Source organism: Halichoerus grypus, chromosome 8 (assembly GCF_964656455.1).
Source record: "Halichoerus grypus chromosome 8, mHalGry1.hap1.1, whole genome shotgun sequence".
NCBI lineage: Eukaryota > Metazoa > Chordata > Mammalia > Carnivora > Phocidae > Halichoerus > Halichoerus grypus.
The window spans coordinates 130,583,489-130,603,620 of NC_135719.1; the positions used below are offsets into that span (position 1 = coordinate 130,583,489).

At 36.1% G+C, this 20,132-nt stretch overlaps 1 protein-coding gene across 15 annotated transcripts in view; it reads left to right on the plus strand.

Moving 5' to 3' along the window:
- TSHR (thyroid stimulating hormone receptor) overlaps positions 1-20,132 on the plus strand; it is a 155,321-nt gene that overhangs the window by 60,961 nt on the left and 74,228 nt on the right. The window contains exon 1 of one of the 15 annotated variants that reach the window (XM_036094019.2): positions 12,994-13,054. The exons of the other annotated variants lie outside the window; for them this stretch is intronic. The gene's annotated coding sequence lies outside the window, so the exon portion shown is untranslated. Of the gene's footprint in view, positions 1-12,993; positions 13,055-20,132 lie in introns of those variants that run through there. 15 annotated transcript variants of the gene reach the window in all.

A 20,132-nucleotide genomic window follows, 5' to 3' on the forward strand; every position in this document is an offset into this window, starting at 1 on the left:
ATCTATCTATCTATCTATCTATCTATCCATCTATCTATCATCTATCTTTTTGCTGTCACAAATGAGCGTATTCTTTAGGTTTGTTTTGCTCATATTCGGAGTGAGGCAGCAGGGAACAGTTTTACAGGTAATCCAAAGAATTGGGAGTTAGTTACAAATTGTAGCCAACTAAATAATAGTTTTTTGATTTGTCCAGATACTTTGAAATATTCACTTTAGTATACATAAAGGAGCACATGAAACAATCAGAAAAACCATATGTGTGTTTAAAGATTGAATACTTTATAAATGCTTTTAGGCTAATGAAAGAAAACAGTATAACAATTATAATCTCTTCCTTTTCTCCAAGTAAATAGTCTGAAAGAAAATAAAACAGGTAAACACAATCTCTTTTATGTTATAATTTATTTTTTGATGCATCACCACTACTATTTCAATGAAAACATGAATCCAAACTCATTTCATTTTCTGAATAGTTAGGGAAGCTAGAAATCTAAAGGGTAATTTCATGAATGCAAAACATCAACATCAAGTGTCTCATTTCTAGGGTATTGGAAGGAGGGAAGACAGTTGGTTTAGTCCTCTATCTTGCCCCCAAATTATTGAAAATCCACAGAGACTTTTTTCACAAAGTCAGTTTTGCTCCCTAAGAGCAGGTAGAAATAGCTCACTGCTGCAACAAAGCCATTACTCTTCCAGATCCCTCCATGGGATGAAGTGGGTCTTCAAAGAAAGAAAATCTTACACTCAGCCAAGCAAGGTCCATGTTTGGATGCCTCAAATTATAATGTCTTAGCTCATATTCTCATGACAAGTAATTATTTCCATAATGACCAGATTAAAAGGGATGACCTGGCCACAGATCCACTCTGCACAGAACTCCTATTAGTGCCACAATTGTTTAAATGCATGCAGAGTCTAGGTCAGAAGTCTCCATTGCCTTGTCATTCAGCAGAGTCCATCAAGGGAGCCCCTAGGTGTCTTTCCTTTCAGTAGATTTCACAGAGAACCATCTCCATCCTTTAGAAATGTTCTAGTAACATCTCAGGAGGGAAAGGGTGAAAGCTTTCTTTCTCAGGAGACCTTGATCCTTGTATAAACTGTCTCACATCTTCTTCAGTAATCAGCCCTTTGAGCAAAAAGGTAATGGAATAGAGAGTTTCATCAGTCCACAAAAGGGTTTCTCTTACCTATTTCCAAGACAGCTTCAGCAGGCCCAGGTTCAAATCTATGCCAACTCATTTGAGAAACTCAATCTTACTGAACCTCAGTTTCCCTAGCTGTGAAATGGGAATACTCTAGGTCACAGGGGTGCTGTGAGGTTTACATAAAATAATGAATGTAAAACACTTAGCCCAGCAGCAGGCACCTAGGGAACTGCCAGTATCTGTTCCTATGTTACTTACCTGTGCATTAACCTAGAGGGGAATAGCAGACACTGTGGTACTCCATCCATATTAGTCTAGGTCCCTTTTACTGTTTCTATGAATCCCTTCCCAACTTGATTATGCTTTTGCTTCTGGCAGATCATGCCTGCTCCCTTAGAGGAGTACCTGGAGCTGATTTGAGGAGTTTACAGAGGACCGAAGTAGGACTCTGAAAGCCCCCACTCTGAGTTAGGACAACTCTAAGGCTTGATCCATACTCCAGAGCTCCTCTGTAGATTCTGCTGAGGTTGCAACTTGGCCAGTTTCTCTGGGGAACACTTTCTTAGCAAATCACTTGCACACAAATCCTTGCCTCAGGGCCTGCTTATGGGCAGCATGGACTAAGATGGGGAAATCCGGTGACTGTTTTCAACAAGGAAGATCTCATCCAAGGTGTATTGATGTCTTGACAATGTTAATAGCACTTTCTTTTGTGCACAAACAAACTCAAGTATGCTTAATTGGACACCAGCTACAGTAATAATACTAATAAAAGTTGTGGGTAAGGTTGAAGTAACAACAAAACCTTATAAATCATCTCATGGGGGAATAAATGAGTTTTTGGCCATTTTTAGGTGACTCGTTTTTGTCCTCCCCCATAGAGGGTCTCATGAAACTCTCAAGAGCTGTTTGCCACTTTATAAAAAGTAGTTCATTTTTAAACTGTTGTAAGAAAGCATCATTATCATCTTAATGTTATTTTTTAAGTAAAATTGTTTGCAGGGACAATATTTATTAGCTTCTGCCTCCCTCCTTACCCCCAAGGAAGGCTCTCTGTAAGCCACTTTCTTATATGATTTGTATACAAAATCAGGAAAATGGGTAGAGTAAGATAGTATCTAAAAAGGAGGCAGGGGGTAGTTAAGTGTCTGTCTCTTGGTTTCTGCTCAGGTCATTATCTCAGGGTCCTGGGATCGAGCCCTGCATCAGGCTCCACACTGGGCATGGAGCCTGCTTAAGATTCCGTCTTTCCCCTCCTTTCTCTCTGCCCCTCCCCCTCTCTAAAAAATAAATAAATAGGCAGAAATAACCAGTAAGTCTAGATCAGTTTGCATAATGCAACATTTTTAAGAAAGAATGAGGTAGAAAGAGAAAGGGAGGAAGAAATTTGACAGTTTTGGAGGTTTATCAGAGAGAGAGTGGCTTTGAAAGAAGGAGAAGTGAAGGCAGGAACTTTTAAAGATGTGTTGTGAGGATTACAAATGGTTCTCCTTTAATGGAATTCCTTTTATTGACTTAACAGTATTTTTTTTTAATGACATCACAGTGAGCCTAGATCACATGGGGGCCTTGAGTTATTTTTTGAACTAATTTCAACCTCTACCTTTCACTATTTCCTAAATCAGAACAAAGTTCAATTTGAAAATGAGAGACTTCTGTTCTCTTTAAACCATTTCTTTATCCCTATGATGGGGTGGGGGCAAATATTTTGAGATAAGTAGTTAAATGCTTGTTAATTATAATAATTGTTAAGATTATTATAATCACAATCATAACATTTTCTATCTAATTTCAATTAGATCATTTTACCTGATTCTCATTACAACCCTGTGGATTAATGAAAAAAAACGTTCTTCTCCACACACGAACAAAACATTGAGGCTCAGAGAGTTTATAATTTACCTAAAGTCATGGGGATAGTTATTAGCAGAGTTGAGACAGACCAGTCTAGTCAAAAGGCAGCTGGAGTCTCTTTTCCATTGTACTGATGGAACACAGGTGGTAGAATAAACACTGACATGCTATATGGAGAAGACTTATTCCTAGATTGCCTCTTACAAGTTCTTAAAACCTATCATTATCCAAGTTTTCAAATAATATTACAACCAGAATAGAAATAATAGAGGAAAAGAGAACGGTGGACTCAAAGCATAACTTCCGTCATTCTATAGGTGTTTATTATATAATTCTACTAGTTTTACCTCAGCTACTATGTTCAGATGTAGCTACTCTGCTGTTCTGAGCACTATGTGATATATATAAAAATTCTAGCACAATATCTAACATCTAGTAGGTGTTTTGGTTATTTATTGTTGCATAAAAATTTGAGGTTTAAAACAACCATTTTATGGCAAACTGGATGAAAGGGAATGGGAAGTGCAAGCATCCAGTTATGGAATGAATAAGTCATGGGCATAAAAGGTACAGAACAGGGAATATAGCCAATGGTATTGTAATAGTGCTGTATAGTGACAGACGGTAGCTACAGTTGTAGTGAGCAGAGCGTAAGTATGGAGTTGTTGAATTACTGTGTTGTACACCCGAAACTAATGTAATATTGTGTGTCAACTATACTTCAATTAAAAAAAAACATTTTATTATATCTAACAATATTGTGTGTCAAGAATTGGGGTAAGATACAGCTGAATAATTCTTATGGCATCTAAGAGTTTACTCAATGGTATTCAAATGACCAATGGGTATGGCTGGCTCCATGCACATTTCTGCTACCCTGATGGAGATGGCTAAATGCTGGTCTCAGGTGAGACTTTGGCTCCAGCTGCTACATGTGGCTTCTCTAAGTGATAATTTCAGGGTAGTCAAGACTGCTTTTATGAAAATTCAGGGCTCTCAAAGAGAATATTCCAGGAGACCCAGGCAGAAGCTCTAAGACTTCTAATATAACCTCAACAATATTACTTCTTTTTTTTTTTTTTTTTAAGATTTTATTTATTTATTCGTTAGAGAGAGAGAGCGTGGGCGAGAGAGAGTGAGCGAGAGTACAAGCAGGGGGAGCTGCAGGCAGAGGGAGAAGCAGGCTCCCTGCTGAGCAAGGAGCCCGATGCAGGACTCGATCCCAGGGTACTGGGATCATGACCTGAGCCGAAGGCAGACGCTTAACCGACTGAGCCACCCAGGCATCCCTCAACAATATTACTTCTACTACATTCTTTGGTCAAGCACCCAAGGCCAGCCCAAATTCAAAGAGAGGGAAATTTGTGGCCATCTTTTACTACCACAGTGGACCTCAGTAAATCCTTTTTCTTTGCAGTAGCAGTTTCTACATTATCTTATCTCTCTATGTAACAGGAATGAAAATTTAAAAAGGAAAGAAAATATCCATAATAAAGAGTAAAATCAGTTAATAGCAGCAGACCCAGAATGACAGAGATGATGGAATTAACAGGCAATGACTTTAAAACATTTGTTATAAGTCTTCCAAATAAACTCAAGAAAATAAAAGAAAACATGATCATAATGAAGAGAGAAATGGAAGATATAAAGAAGACTCAAGTGAGACTTCTATGGCTAAAAATATAACATATAAAAAGAAAAATTAACTGGATGGGCTTAATAATATTAAACACTACAGAAGGAAAAAAATCAAGAACTCAAAGACTTAGCAATAGAAACTATCCAAAATTGAGCACAGAGAGAAAAAAAGATATAAAGAAGTGAAGACTATATTAATCAAATGTATGAAACCATTGAGTCATTTAACATACATAATTGGAATTCCAAAAGGAGATGAGAGAGAAAAGGAACAGAAAAAAAAGATATTTGAAGCAGTAATGACCAAAAGTTTTCCAAATTTGATAAAAACTCTAAACCTACAATTCCAAGAAGCTCTAATGAACCCCAAGAAGAACAAACAAAAAGAAAACTACATCAGGGCACATTATAATCAAATTGCTGAAAATCAGCTATAGAGACTATTTTAAAAAGAGAAACTACACAGTTTCTCACACAACAGAATGACATCTTTAACTACTGAAAGGCAAAAACTGTCAACCTATAATTTTATGCCCTGTGAAAGTATCTTTCCATATTGAAGGCAAAATAAAGACTTTTCCAGATAAACAAAGTTGAGTGAAGTCATTGCCAGCAGACCTGCACTAAAAGCAACCACACCACATTAAAGGAAGTTCTTTAGGCAGAAAGATAACAATACAAAATGGAAATCTGGATCTATTTAAATGAATGAAGAACAATAGAGATGGTAGGTAGGAAGAAGGCAGTTTTAAATCAATGTAAAACAGTTGAAACACAAACACAAAAAGGAGAATTAACTCATACAAAAATGTTAACACCTGAAATGCAAATTAGAAATGGAAAGAACTTGCATTTTGGTCATTTTTCAAATAAAATTATTTTTCTTCTCCATAACAGGAACAACAACAAAAACAAACATATAACACATATATACATACACACCCCTCCTCCAAATATATATTTGACCTTACTACTCAACATTTCTGAATAGAATATGTAGATGATGAATATATGCATACTATCTCTTGAATGTCTAGCTCATTGTCCTAATCTGAAACTGGGAACTGATTTAAAAGTTCCTAAACCAATAAATTATTTTCTCCCTGGATAAAATTCACAGACAATACTTTGAAATTTTAATGAAAGACAGTGAACTTATGAACTTCCAACTGGCATGTAAGAACCAGGAAAAAAAATGTCACCCTCTGCCAAAGCCTGCACTTGCCATTTGTAAAACAAAACAAGAAAACAAAAACAAAAAACTACTTTTAGAACACTGGACAGATGACAAGTGTTCACCAAACTGCTTTTATCTAGAAGTACATACTGAATGCCAGCTATGTTTACAGCATCATTTTACATAAGACCTCAAACATTATAATTTCTGACATTCATTCAGTATTTTGCAATATATAATTCACTTTCCTATCCACCTCACCTTAATATTGCCCTTTTTTGGTTGAGGTTCCAAAAACCCAATCCATCACCGTTTCCTTCACTGACACTTCCAATCCTTCAGATTCTGTTATCAGCTGCAGCCTTAGGTCACAGCTTAAATCAGTTCCCTGGAGAGGACTTGTCATACACTTGCATAGATCTGTACTCTTCCTTCATAGCATTAACACAATGATAATAATATAGTTATTTAAGTGGGTTTTTAAAAGTGTCTTGTTCCCCCACTGGTCTCAGCTTCATGAAGGTAGGACCCTCATCTTACTTGCTTACTATAGCATTCCTCACACCATGCATGATGCCCAGAACATGGTAGGCCCTCAACATATATGTAGTACTAAATATATGTTGATTTCTGAAATGTGGGTCACAACTTCATAGCAAAGGAAAGAATCTGTCCATAGTTATGTAGCTTCAGAATACCATATACTTTATAATGAAAACCTTATAGGAAACCAGACTGCTATTACTTAATTATATGAACTTAAGTCACTCAAATTTTCTTCAGATTATTCATCCATAAAATAATGAGATTTTGGACAAACACATAGGTTTTAAACAGTGTTCTTCAAAGCCTAAAGGGTTCCACAAGGTCTGAAGAAAAGTATTAAAGGAAATCATTTCCATTTTTTTCTTTTAAAAGGAACACAACAGGGCGCCTCGGTGGCTCAGTTGGTTAAGCGACTGCCTTCGGCTCGGGTCATGGTCCCGGAGTCCTGTGAAGGACTCCCACATCGGGCTCCCGGCTCAGCGGGGAGCCTGCTTCTCCCTCTGACCCTCTCCCCTGTCATGCTGTTTCTCTCTCTCTCTCTCTCTCTCTCTCTCTCAAATAAAAAAAAAAATAAAAAAATAAAAGGAACACAACACAAATTAAACAACAGTCCAAGGATAGGTCTGCAATAAAATATTCCCAATGATATTGCGGCTGCACTGTAATGCTCACTAGAAAATTAGAAACAAATGAAACATATAGAGTAAATTTCTTAAGTGACACATAATGGATCATATTAAAGATATAGAAAATCTCACAGAGAAAATAGAATAACCCTCTGCAATGTAGTTGAAGACAACATCCATCAGGCAGAGGATTGGTCAGCTGAAGGCAAGTAAAAGTGGAGTCAGAGATGAGAATTGTGGAAATTCTCATCTAGTCAATGTCCAGGACAAAGGAAACTTAAATCAGTGGATGCTTAAACTAGTGGATGTCAAACTCCACAGGCAAGGTCACTCCTTTATCTCCTTGTTTTGATTGATTTCATGCCCTTCAAACAATCTTCTGAATCTGTCTTGGTTCCCCACAGTATACTGCCCACAAGAAAAAATAGACATCATGAATATTCTGGTCCATATGACAGTTGTATTTCTCATCATCAATTAATAATTGGCCAACTGATTTGTATGTTTTTGTTTCTTTAACAAAAACACTTACCTAGTGTTCACTATGGGCCAACATTTTTCTCTAAGTGCTTCCAATAATAAGTTATTACATCTTCATAGCAAGCCTATGTGGGAGGTATTATTATCCACATTTTACACTTTGCATAATTGCAGTAGAGTACACTAAAGAATCTGAGATCTTTTTCCCCTGTCACTGAAACCTGCTCTCATACCACTGTGAGGCTTTCACCAAGTTATTTAACCTTTCTCTATCTCTGATCATCATCTGTAAAATGGGTTAACAATATTACCTAACTCAGAGGGCTGTTATGAATAGTAATGTAATGCAGTTTTATAGTGCTTGGCATGGTGAGTGCTGTGTAGGTGTTTATTTTTTCAATTTAGATGCTTGTTTTATTAGTCTGGGCTCTCCACAGAAACAGAATCAAGAGGTGTATATATATATATAATGAGACCAGAGACAGACAGACACAGACAGATTGATTTTACCATAAGGAATTGGCTCATGTGATATTGGAGGCTGAGAAGCCTAAGATCACAGTCAGAAAGCTGGAAATACAGGAGAGTTGATTGTATGGTTCCAGTCTGAGTCCAAAGGCCTGAGAATGAGGAGATGAGGAGAAAGGGGAACCCTCTTACTCTGCTGGTGGGAATGCAAGCTGGTGCAGCCACTCTGAAAAATAGTATGGAGGTTACTCAAAAAGTTAAAAATATAGTTACCCTATGACCCAGCAATTGCACTACTAGGTGTTTACTCCAAAGATACAAACATAGTGATCCAAAGGGGGACCTTCACCCCAATGTTTATAGCAGCAATGTCCACAAAAGCCAAACTATGGAAAGAGCCCGGATGACTATCAACAGATGAATGGATAAAGAAGATGTGGTATATAGATACAATGGAATATTATTCAGCCCCATCAAAAAAAGAAATCTCATACATAGCTGTCCAATTTTCCCAGCACCATTTATTAAAGAGACTTTTTTCCATTGCATATTTTTTCTTGCTTTGTCAAACATTATTTGACCATAGAGTTGAGGGTCCATATCTGGACTCTCTATTCTGTTCCATTGGTCTATATGTTTGTTTTTGTGCCAGTACCATGCTGTCTTGGTGATCACTGCTTTGTAATATAGCTTGAAATTGGGCAACGTGATGCCCCCAGCTTTACATTTCCTTGGTGATTCAGGGTCTTTTCTGATTCCATACAAATTGGACAGCTATATACAGAAGAATGAAACTCGACCATTTTCTAACACCATACACAAAGATAAACTCAAAATGGATGAGAGACCTCAATGCGAGACCGGAATCCATCAAAATCCTAGAGGAGAACATAGGCAGTAACCTCTTCGACATTGGCCACAGCAACTTCTTTCAAGATACATCTCCAAAGGCTAGTGAAACAAAAGTAAAAATGAACTTTTGGGGCTTCATCAAGATAAAAAGCTTCTGCACAGCAAAGGAAACAGTCAACAAAACAAAGAGGCAACCCACAGAATGGGAGAAAATATTTGCAAATGACACTACAGACAAAGCGGTGATTTCCAAGATCTATAAAGAACTTCTCAAACTCAACACCCCAAAAACAAATAAAGTCAAAAAATGGGCAGAAGACATGAACAGACACTTCTCAAAAGAAGACATACAAATGGCTAACAGACACATGAAAAAATGTTCATCATCATTAGCCATCAGGGAAATTCAAATCAAAACCACATTGAGATACCACCTTACACCAGTTAGAATGGCAAAAATTGACAAGGCAAGAAACAACAAATGCTGGAGAGGTTGTGGAGAAAGGGGAACCCTCTTACACTGTTGGTGGGAATGCAAGTTGGTATAGCCACTTTGGAAAAGTGTGGAGGTTCCTCAAAAAATTAAAAATAGAGCTACCCTATGACCCAGCAATTGCACTCCTGGGTATTTACCCCAAAAACACAGATGTAGTGAAAAGAAGGGCCATATGCACCCCAAGGTTCATAGCAGCAATGTCTGCAATAGCCAAACTGGAAAGAGCCGAGATGCCCTTCAACAGATGAATGGATAAAGATGTGGTCCATATATATACAATGGAATATTATTCAGCCATCAGAAAGGATGAATACCCAACTTTTACATCAACATGGATGGAGGGACTGGAGGAGATTATGCTAAATGAAATAAGTCAAGCAGAGAAAGTCAATTATCATATGGTTTCACTTATTTGTGGAACATGAGGAATAGCATGGAGGACATTAGGAGAAGGAAAGGAAAAATGAAGGGGGGGGAAATTGGAGGGGGAGATGAACCATGAGAGACTATGGACTCCGAGAAACAAACTGAGGGTTTTAGAGGGGAGGGGGGTGGGGGAATGGGTTAGCCCAGTGATGGGTATTAAGGAGTACACGTACTGCATGGAGCACTGGGTGTTATACGAAAACAATGAATCATGGATCACTACATCAAAAACTAATGATGTATTGTATGGTGACTAACATAACATAATAAAATTAAATTAAATTTAAAAAAGAAATTTTGCATTTGCAACAATGTGGATGGAACTTGAGGATATTATGCTAAGCGAAATAAGTCAATCAGAGAAAGACAGTTATCATGTGATTTCATTCATATGTGGAATTTAAGAAACAAAACAGAGGAGCATAGGGGAAGGGAGGGAAAAATAAAACAAGATGAAATCAGAGAGGGAGACAAACCATAAGAAAGTCTTAATCATAGGAAACACAAATTGAGGGTTGCTGGAGGGGATGGAAGCTTTAATCTTAATGGCCCCAAATTGGAAAAATATCAACTGGAGAATGAATAAACAAAGTGCACATATTCATAATTAGTAATAAAAGGAATAACTGATAGGTACAACAACATGGACAAATCTCAAAAACGTCACGTTGAACAAAAGAAGCCAGACAGAAGAGGGTGGCTAATGTATGATTACATTTATGTGAAGTTAATAAGGAAGCAATCTGTGGTGGCAGAACTCAGAACAGCGGTTATTTTCTGAGAGGGGTGGAGTTAATGATTGGAAAGGGGCACACGGGAACTTTCTGGGATGATGGAGATAGTCTATATATTTTTTAAAAGTTTGTTGAAAAAGCAGTTATACTTTATTTTTTTATTTAAATTTCAGTTAGTTAGCCTACAGTGTAATATTAGTTTCTGTTGTACAATATAGTGATTCAACACTTCCAAATACCACCCAGTGCTCATCACAAGTGTACTCCTTAATCCACATCATCCATTTAACCCATCCCCCACCACCCACCTCCCCTCTTGTAACCATCAGTTTGTTCTCTATAGTTAAGAGTCTGTTTCTTGGTTTGCCTCTCTCTCTCCCTTTTTTTTAATCCCCTTTGCTCATTTGTTTTGTTTCTTAAATTCCACATATGAGTGAAATCATATGCTATTTGTCTTTGACTGACTTATTTTGTTTAGCATAATACTCTCTAGCTCCATCCACATTGTTGCAAATGTCAAGATTTCATTCTTTAATGGCTAATATTCCAGTGTGTGTGTGTGTGTGTGTGTGTGTGTGTGTGTGTGTAAATGTATGTGGATGTATATGTATGTGTGTATATATAAATGCATGTATATGTATGTATATCTTCTTTATCCATTCATCAGGCGATAGACACTTGAGCTGTTTCCATAATCTGGCCATTGTAGATAATGCTCATAAACATCGGGGGGGTATGTATCCCTTTGAATTAGTATTCTTGTATTCTCTGGGTAAATACCAAGTAGTGCAACTGCTGGATCCTAGGGTAGTTCTATTTTTAATTTTTTGAGGAACCCCCATACTGTTTTCCACAGTGGCTGCACCAGTTTGCATTCCCACTAACAGAGTAAGAGCATTCCCCTTTTTCCAACATCTTCGCCAGCACCTGTTGTTTCTCGTGTTGATTTTAGCCATTCTGAGAGGTGTGAGGTAATATCTCATTGCAGTTTTTACTTGTATTTTCCTGACGATGAGTGATGTTGAATATTGTTTCATGTGTATGTTGATTATCTGTATGTCTTCTTTGGAAAAATGTCTATTTATGTCTTCTGCCCATTTTTTAACTGGATTATTCGTTTTTTGGGTGTTGAGTTTTATAAGTTCTTTACATATTTTGAATACGAGTCCTTTATTGGATATGTCATTTGCACATATCTTCTCCCACTCAGTAGGTTGCCTTTTAGTTTTGTTGATTGTTTCCTTCACTGTACTGAAGCTTTTGATTTTGATGTAGTACCAATAGTATTTTTTATTTTGTTTCACTTGCCTCAGGAGACATATCGAGAAAGAAGTTGCTATGATGTCAAAGAAGTTACTGCCTGTGTTCTCTTCCAGGATTTTTATGGTTCCAGTTCTCACATTTAGGTCTTTAATCCATTTTGAATTTATTTTTGTTTATGGTGTAAGAAAGTGGTCCAGTTTTCCCAACACCATTTGTTGAAGAAACATTTGTTTTCTCATTGGATATTCTTTCCTATCTTGTCAAAGATTAATTGACCATATACTTGTGGGTTCATTTCTGGATTTTCTATTCTGTTCCACTGATCTATGTGTCTATTTTTGTGCCAGTACCATTCTGTTTTGATTACTACAGTTTTATAATATAACTTGAATTCCAGAATTGTGATGCCTCCAGCTCTGCTTTTCTTTTTAAATGTTGCTTTGGCTATTTGGGGTTTTTGTGGTTACATACAAATTTTAGGATTATTTGTTCTAGCTTTGTGAAAAATGCTATTAGTATTTTAAAAGGGATGCTTTGAATGTGTACATTGCTTGGGTAGTATAGATATTTTAACAATATTGGCTCTTCCCATCCATGAGCACGGAATGTCTTTCCATTTCTTTGTTTCATCTTCAATTTCTTTCATCAGTGTTTTATAGTTTTCAGAGTACAGGTCTTTCACATCTTCGGTTAGGTTTATTCCTGGATATCTTATTGGTTTTGATGCAATTGTAAATGGATTGTAATAAATAAGGATTGTAAAAATCCTTAATTTCTCTTTCTGCTGCTTCATTATTGGTGTATGGAAATGCAACAGATTTCTCTATATTGATTTTGTACAACTTAATTAGTTTATCCGTTCTAGCAGTTTTTTGGTGGAGTCTTTCAGGTTTCCTATATATAGTATCATGTCATCTGCAAATAGTGAAAGTTTTACTTCTTACTTACTGATTTGGATGCTTTTTATTTCTTTTTGTTGTCTGATTGCTGTGGGTAGGACTTGCAGTTCTATGTTGAATAAAAGTGGTGAGAGTGACATCCCTGTCTTGTTCCTGACCGTAGAGAAAAAGCTCTCAGTTTTTTCCCATTGAGGATATTAGCTCTGAGTTTTTCATAGATGGCCTTTATTATGTTGAAGTATGTTCCCTCTAAACCTACTTTGTTGAGGGTTTTTATCATGAATGGATGTTGTACTTTGTCAAATGCTTTTTCTGAAAAAAAAATGATCATATTGAAATGATCATATGGTTCTTATCCTTTCTTTTATTAATGTCAGGTATCACGTTGATTGATTTGCAAATATTGAACCACCCTTGCAACCCAGGAATAAATCCCACTTGATTGTGGTGAGTGATTTTTTAATGTATTGTTGGATTTGGTTTGCTAACATTTTATTGAGAATTTTTGTATCTATGTTCATGTTCATCAGGGATATTGGCCTGTAGTTCTCTTTTTTAGTGGTGTCTTTATCTGGTTTTGGTATCAGGATAATACTGGCCTTATAGAATGAATTTGGAAGTTTTTCTTCCTTTTCTATTTTTTTTTTTTTTTTTTGAATAGTTTGAGAAGAATAGGTATTAACTCTTCTTTAAATGTTTGGTAGAATTTGCCTGTGAAACCATCTGGTCCTGGATTTTTGTTTTTGGGAGTGTTTTGATTACTGATTCAATTTGTTTGCTGCTTATCTGTCCGTTCAAGTTTTCTATTTCTTCCTGTTTCAGTTTTGGTAGTTTATATGTTTCCAGGAATTTATCCATTTCTTCTAGTTGTCCAATTTGTTGGCATATCGTTTTTCATAATATACTCTTATAATTGTTTTTTTTTTCCTGTGGTGTTGGTTGCTACTTCTCCTCTCTCATTTGTGATTTTATTTATTTGAGTCCTTTCTCTTTTCTTTTTGATAAGTCTGGCTAGATGTTTATCAATTTTATTAATTTTTTCAAAGAACTAGCTCCTGGTTTCATGTTTTAGGTTTCATTTCATATATATATCTGGAGAACTAAACCAAGTGTCGTGTATAGAAACTCTATCCCAGATGGCCTAAGCTGGATAATTTCCATACAGCCAAACCTGTCAAGCCATTGTTTGAGTTCCTAAGTCTAAAATCACCAAAGTTAAAGCCCAAATGGAAATTAACTGTCCCAGAATGATGATTCACAGCTGCCTTTGGAATCTGGTGTTATATTCTAATATTGTACCTTGAATTGTAGGCATCACCTGGTATTTTTGTATTATTTGTAAATAATTCAGCAGGAACACTGACTAAAATGCCATTTAATTTGTAGTTAAACAAATTCACCAATGAGAATCTTCTCAGCAAAGTAAAAACAGTAGGCAAATGATAAATGTCATATTAATATTGTCCATTTTATAATCCACAATTTCACAATATTTAAGTATATGGATTATTTGTGCCAATTTCTTTTTCTATTACCAGTACATTCTATGGTCATGTTGACTAGTTCAGTGTTACATACTTGACACATCTCAGTGAAATATTGGTTGATTGATTGACACAAGTATTTAATACAAAAGGAGGCCTTTGAAATGCAAATGAGAATATTAAACAAACAAGCTTGATGCAGAATCACAAAATATTCTTAGCCTGATTGCCAAGAGACCAAAAATGTGACACACAAATGGGAAGTTGGTGTTCCTGGCCCACACAAGCTTAGCCATGGCAAAGAAGATCAACCATGCTCCTCAACCCAGTAAAATTCAATCATGCTCATCCATTCATACTTTACATTCTTTAATAAATAGGGGCTGTAGTGGGAAACATGAAGCATTGATCAACTAAAACTCACACCCACATGTGCACACATACATACAATGTATTTATGATTCCAGAGAACTTGTACAAAACAAAATGTTGGAATGTTGATTAGATTTACATGTTGCTAAAGTTTCAGTGAAATGAGCCTATAATCATGTGAAAAATGTAATGACACAAATTCTTCTTGTTGGAACATAGAGAACTATCTGTTCTCTTTGTTAGCATTAACCAGGTTTCCCTCCCCCATTACTACTGCAAGAACAAAAAAGACAGTCCTTAAAACTAGATCCTATTCTGCAAATCTTCAAGTCAATCAATGGCACTTCACATGCATTTCTAGTTCTGCATTATATCTTCTAAATGCAGATATTTGGCAAGGCCCAAAGTAAATATTTGATTCTAAGTCATACCCTCATTGATCATTCTTGGTTAAGTAAGTCATAGAAAAATAAATTAAATTGCATCATCAGCTTAAATATTGATTCTCTCTTAAATATTTATTATAAAATACATTTATTATTATAAATATTTATTATTAAATATTCTTTCCATATGCTAAAGCCAACTTGTTTAACTACTACATGTACATACTTCACTTAGGATATAAAACTATAAACTTTTTTCCCCAATGAGTTGTATGTGATGCCTTCATCATTAATAGTAAATATGGGTACTATCTGTATGAGGTTCATTTTCTGAGCTTTTTCATTATATATTAGAGCACATAATCACTGCCTTCTCGTTATTAACATCAAAAGCAAATAAGAAACAGAGTCCCTTCAGTCCCTAGTATATTTTCATATGAAATAAATACTATTTTGATGCTAATTCTTTGGACAATAGTGTAACACTTTGAAGCTTTCCTGATGTTTTTGTCAACAGAATATATACTTAGATATATATTTTTCCTTTTCCACAAATATTCAAAATTTACTCTGAAAGTAAAATAAAATATTCTAGCCAAATAATCACAATCATTTGCTTTCTTTCTCTCCATCTGCTCTTAAAGCAGCAATCACAATGTTACAAGATTCTTTGAATAAATGTTTTGCTTTTGAAAATGCAGACAATGGAAAGAACATCCAGCTGCTTGCTCCTATGGGAGGGGACAGAGAAACAGGTTGATAATAACCACTTATCAGTTAAGTCTAGCTACAAAATTACTGCCTAACAAAACAACCAAGAACCTCCATAAGTTTTAAGGCTCATGCATCTGGGGTCAGTTACGGATCAACAAGGCATCTACATGTTACAATAATTTATTCTCCAGGATCCTCAGCTTATAGTAAAAATACTGGGGAAAATGGAAGAGAGGCTCTGTAAATAAACATGCTATGTTTATAATTTAATTAGCTAGATGCCACATTCCAGCCAATTATTTTTGCTCTTTATTTGAAGAGAAATAGGTACTTTGGAAGAAAACTCTTCCTACTTGTTTTCATAATGTTAATCAGGCTAATAACATTTTAAAAGTTAGGGAAGAAAGTGAAGGAAAGCTTAAGCTAATATGTGGTGAATTTTACAGTTGCAACTAAGATAATTTATACCAGTTTATATTTTTTAACTCACTAATAGGTTTATTTTTCCAGATAGTGTATACATTACTGTAATATATCCAGGCAAAATGTACAAGCTGCTAAACTGAATTTGGCAATTTATATGATCAATTGCTATTCTGATAATTCATTCATTTAATATTATTGAAATCAGTCTTCTGTCTCAGGCTACATTATAATCATCAAGATATTAACTAAGTTCATCCAATAATTGATAATTCATTTTCATCTTAGGCTGGGATGGCTGGCATTTCCCCATTCACTTTTGTTTAGGATTGATTGTGCATAGTGTATCATTAGTAAGACAGTGGTTCTGAGACCCATTATCCTTCTTGGTCTATTTGTATTGGTAGGCTTTCTTTGGTGAGAAATCTAGCTGAAAAGAATGAGTAAAATGTTAGCATTTCAAACATTTTTGTCTTGTAAAACATGTTGTGCTGTGTAGAGGATGAAAAAACATCTATTCCTACCCTTCTAACTTCTCAGCTATGGCTCAATAACCAAAGAGAGATTAACAATAGAAAAGCATACATACTTATTTAATGTAAGTTTTACATGACATGGGAGCCTTTATGAAGAAAGGCAGACTTGAAGAAATGACTTAACCTATGCATTTGTATGGTAGGTTGGATAAAGAATGTAAAGTGGTGGTAAAATGTCATAGGACAAAGGGGCATGAGCTAAGGATAGTAAACTGGGGGAAACTTAGCAAGGCCCACTTGTTCAGATTCCCCCTTGGCATCCTTCTGTCTTCAGAAATAAGGTTGCTCCTTTCCTCTGGATACAGGGAGGGCACCTCTCATATGAGAGTCTTAATGACCTGCTTCAGTGGGGAGAGGGTGGTCAGAGAGTTCTTCCTGAACCTGCTGTTTCTCAAATCCCTCCAGCTTAAAATATTAAATAGGCCAAGGTATCATATTTTGGGCATATTCTGAACCCCATTATTCTCCTGTCTGAAATTTTCCCCAAGAAGTTTGACAGTCCAGAAACTTAGTTGATAGATCATCCCATATCCCAATGAACCAGTCCCTCAATCCTAGGAATAGGTCAGTCCTAAAGAGTTGTTCCATTTCAGAAGGTGGTGATATGTGTGAGAGTAAGAGTACCCACCCAAGTTAGGCTAATGGTATTAATAATCAGGCATTTAAGGAGGGACATTTCTGAGGAAATAAAAGTAAAACAAAAGTTAATGGTTCCAACAAACTATAAATTCAGTTTTTGAATCCAGAGGGCAGTTAGTCAAGATTTCTAGATGTTGGGTAAGGTAGTAAGGACAGGCAGTAACGACTGATAAAATTTTGGGTTTGTAGTTTGAGTATCTCTGATGATAGCATTGGACATTCTGGTGAAATTTTTGGGTGACCTAAACAGCCATAGGTACAAAGAGTGCCCATACATGATCTGCTATTGTGATTCCCTAAAAGTTTTTATCATCATCCAGCTTCAGCTTATAGGACTTTGGGAAATAGGTAATTTTTATTTCTGGTGATGCCAAGTCAGGAAGGTGGGAAAAACATTGGATACATTAACAACTGACAAAATGCAAAAACGGCAGGATCCAATTTACAAGAAGATGAAAAATAGCTCAAAGATAATGAACATTCACAACGGCAGGTAATACTTTTTCACTGAAACAACATTTTTCTACAGTCACCTCCATTTCTACCAAAGACAATCCAAGACTATTTTTATTTGCAAAAATATATCTAGTCTTATTAAACTTGGCCTAATTATTTATACAAGTGCAACAAGAAAAGACGATTGGATATATAGGCTCTTTTTAAGTCTGCTTTGCGGGGATCCTCTGGAAAAGCTCAAAGTTAGTTCAAAGTCAGAAAAGACTTTATTTAGAATTTGATTTTGGGAAATTTGTCAAATATGTCAAAAGATTTGAACACTTAATTAAATCAGATCCTGGTCATCTATTTAGCCAGAGTGACGATAAAGCATTTTAAAGGCAAATACAGATGGTTACACAGTTGTGAACAAAACCCTCCACTCTTTTAATATTAAGAAGATTAGATTTTCTTAAGTAATAAAAAGACTTAATAAAGACAACATGAAGCACAAGAAATTATTTTGATAAGACACAGAATCTTTGTTTCCTAGGCAACTTTCTTAAAAGGTAACCAATGACCTGCATATCCTGGCAGGTAAAAAGCCAAGCAAAGCTGTCAGGACACAAAACAAAACAAAACAAAAAACCCAAACAAACAGGAAAGCAATACCTGTCCCTGGAGGGAAAGGATCAATATACAATGGGTACTCAAAACTAAACTCACAAGGGTCACAATCCAAAGAACTAATTCTTACAAATATTATTTCCTGCTAACCTGAATTTGGAAAGGAAAGGGCTAGGAGAAATATTTACATTCCTCTCTCGACTAAGCACTAAGACAGAGATCTAGGAAACTGACATGTTAAGAATTCTTACCTTCTACTGGCTTTCTGTCATTTGTCCCAGACCTCTGCTGCAGTGTCCAAGGTGAGTGGCGTATCCCAGCCTTTTATTATCCAATCCCCATCACCAGAAACTGTAGGGGAGGAAAATAGTATGTTTTTGCTTCTACCCTTCTAGTTCCTCAGCTGGGGCTTTGTAACAAAAGACAGATTAACAAGAGAAAAACATAAAAATTTACTTAATTTTTTCATGTGTCACAAAAGCCTTCATAAAGAAATGAAGACCCAAAGAAGTGATTAAACCTGAGCATTTTTATGCTGGTTTGAGGAAGAATGGAAAGTCATGGTGATAGAACCAAAGGGTATGAACTAAGGGTAATGAACTGAAGGACGCTTAGCAAGGTTTGTTCATTCAGGTTCCTTTGGTATTTTCAGAGATAAGGCTATAGTCAGGGCACCTCTCACAAGAGGGTCTTATGACTTGTTTCAGAGAAGAAGAGGGATCAGAGAGTCCTTCCTACACCTGCTGTTTCTCAAATTCCTCCAGCTTAAAATGTTCAATATGCTAAGTTACCATGTTTTGGGATAGTGTGCCCTGAACTCCATTAACTGTAACTTAATCAGTAGTAGGGAAAAGATCTTTGTTAAAAATTTAAGTGTATATGTGTTTATATGTGTGTGACAGAGAGAATTCAAGAAACATGAATTATATATTTCAGAAATTTGTACATTGGGAAAGGATATAAACATTATTTGAATCTTGAATCTTTTACTCAAAGTCTATTAAATTGCATTTAGATGGATTTCTGTTCCAAGTCAGACTTCTTAGATACCATTGTAAACTTACGTTAATTTTCTAAATATGTCATTTTTTTCTGAACACAAATAAACCCCTCAATTTTTAGCCAATGAAAGTTACAAATTAGGTCCACATTACCTAGTATGTGCGCCTTATGATAAGTATGCCCTCAAGATCCATGCCTTAGGACATGCTCTATACATAGGACTACCTTTGAGCTTGAGAAACTCAATCTCCTTGGGTGATACCCAACAGGTGTGTATCTTATCCTTTGTTTTCCTTTGGCATGGCCCAATTTTCCTGGGAGATTTTAATCAAATGATTTGTTGTTCTCATTTTTTTTTTTTTTAACTTCAGAATCTTGGATCTGGACCAACAGCTTTTAATCAATTCAATTAAGGGAATGTAAGTGGGAGACCTATGAGGAAGGGTGGGTAATTTATGGGACTTAAATTTTGAAAACATTAAGGCAGCATTGGGCTTCATGCTGAAACACCAAGAGCTAACAATTTACCCTTTCGTCATTCACATCACCTCCCCTCTCCCAAGTTAATAGATCCTGTGATAAACTAATTTGGTCCTGCTGATGCATCGATTAGGCAGATATATTTCTTGATAGACAGACATGATGTACTGGGTAAAAGGAACTGCTATAAATATAAGGCCATCAGTAATGTGATGGTGAGGTGTTGGGGGAGGGGAAGGGTTCTATAGTCTTGTGATTAGGTCTCAGTCTTTTAGTGAGCCTGTGCCTCCAGACTCTGAACTTTACCAGTGTTTCTCAGTTTTTTTTTTTCTCTCCCCTTAGTAGCACAGGACTGTTCCCAGGTCAGGCTCCGGTTAATAGTGTCCCCTGAGGGCAGCCCTTGGTAAGAACTGTGTGCTCTGGTATA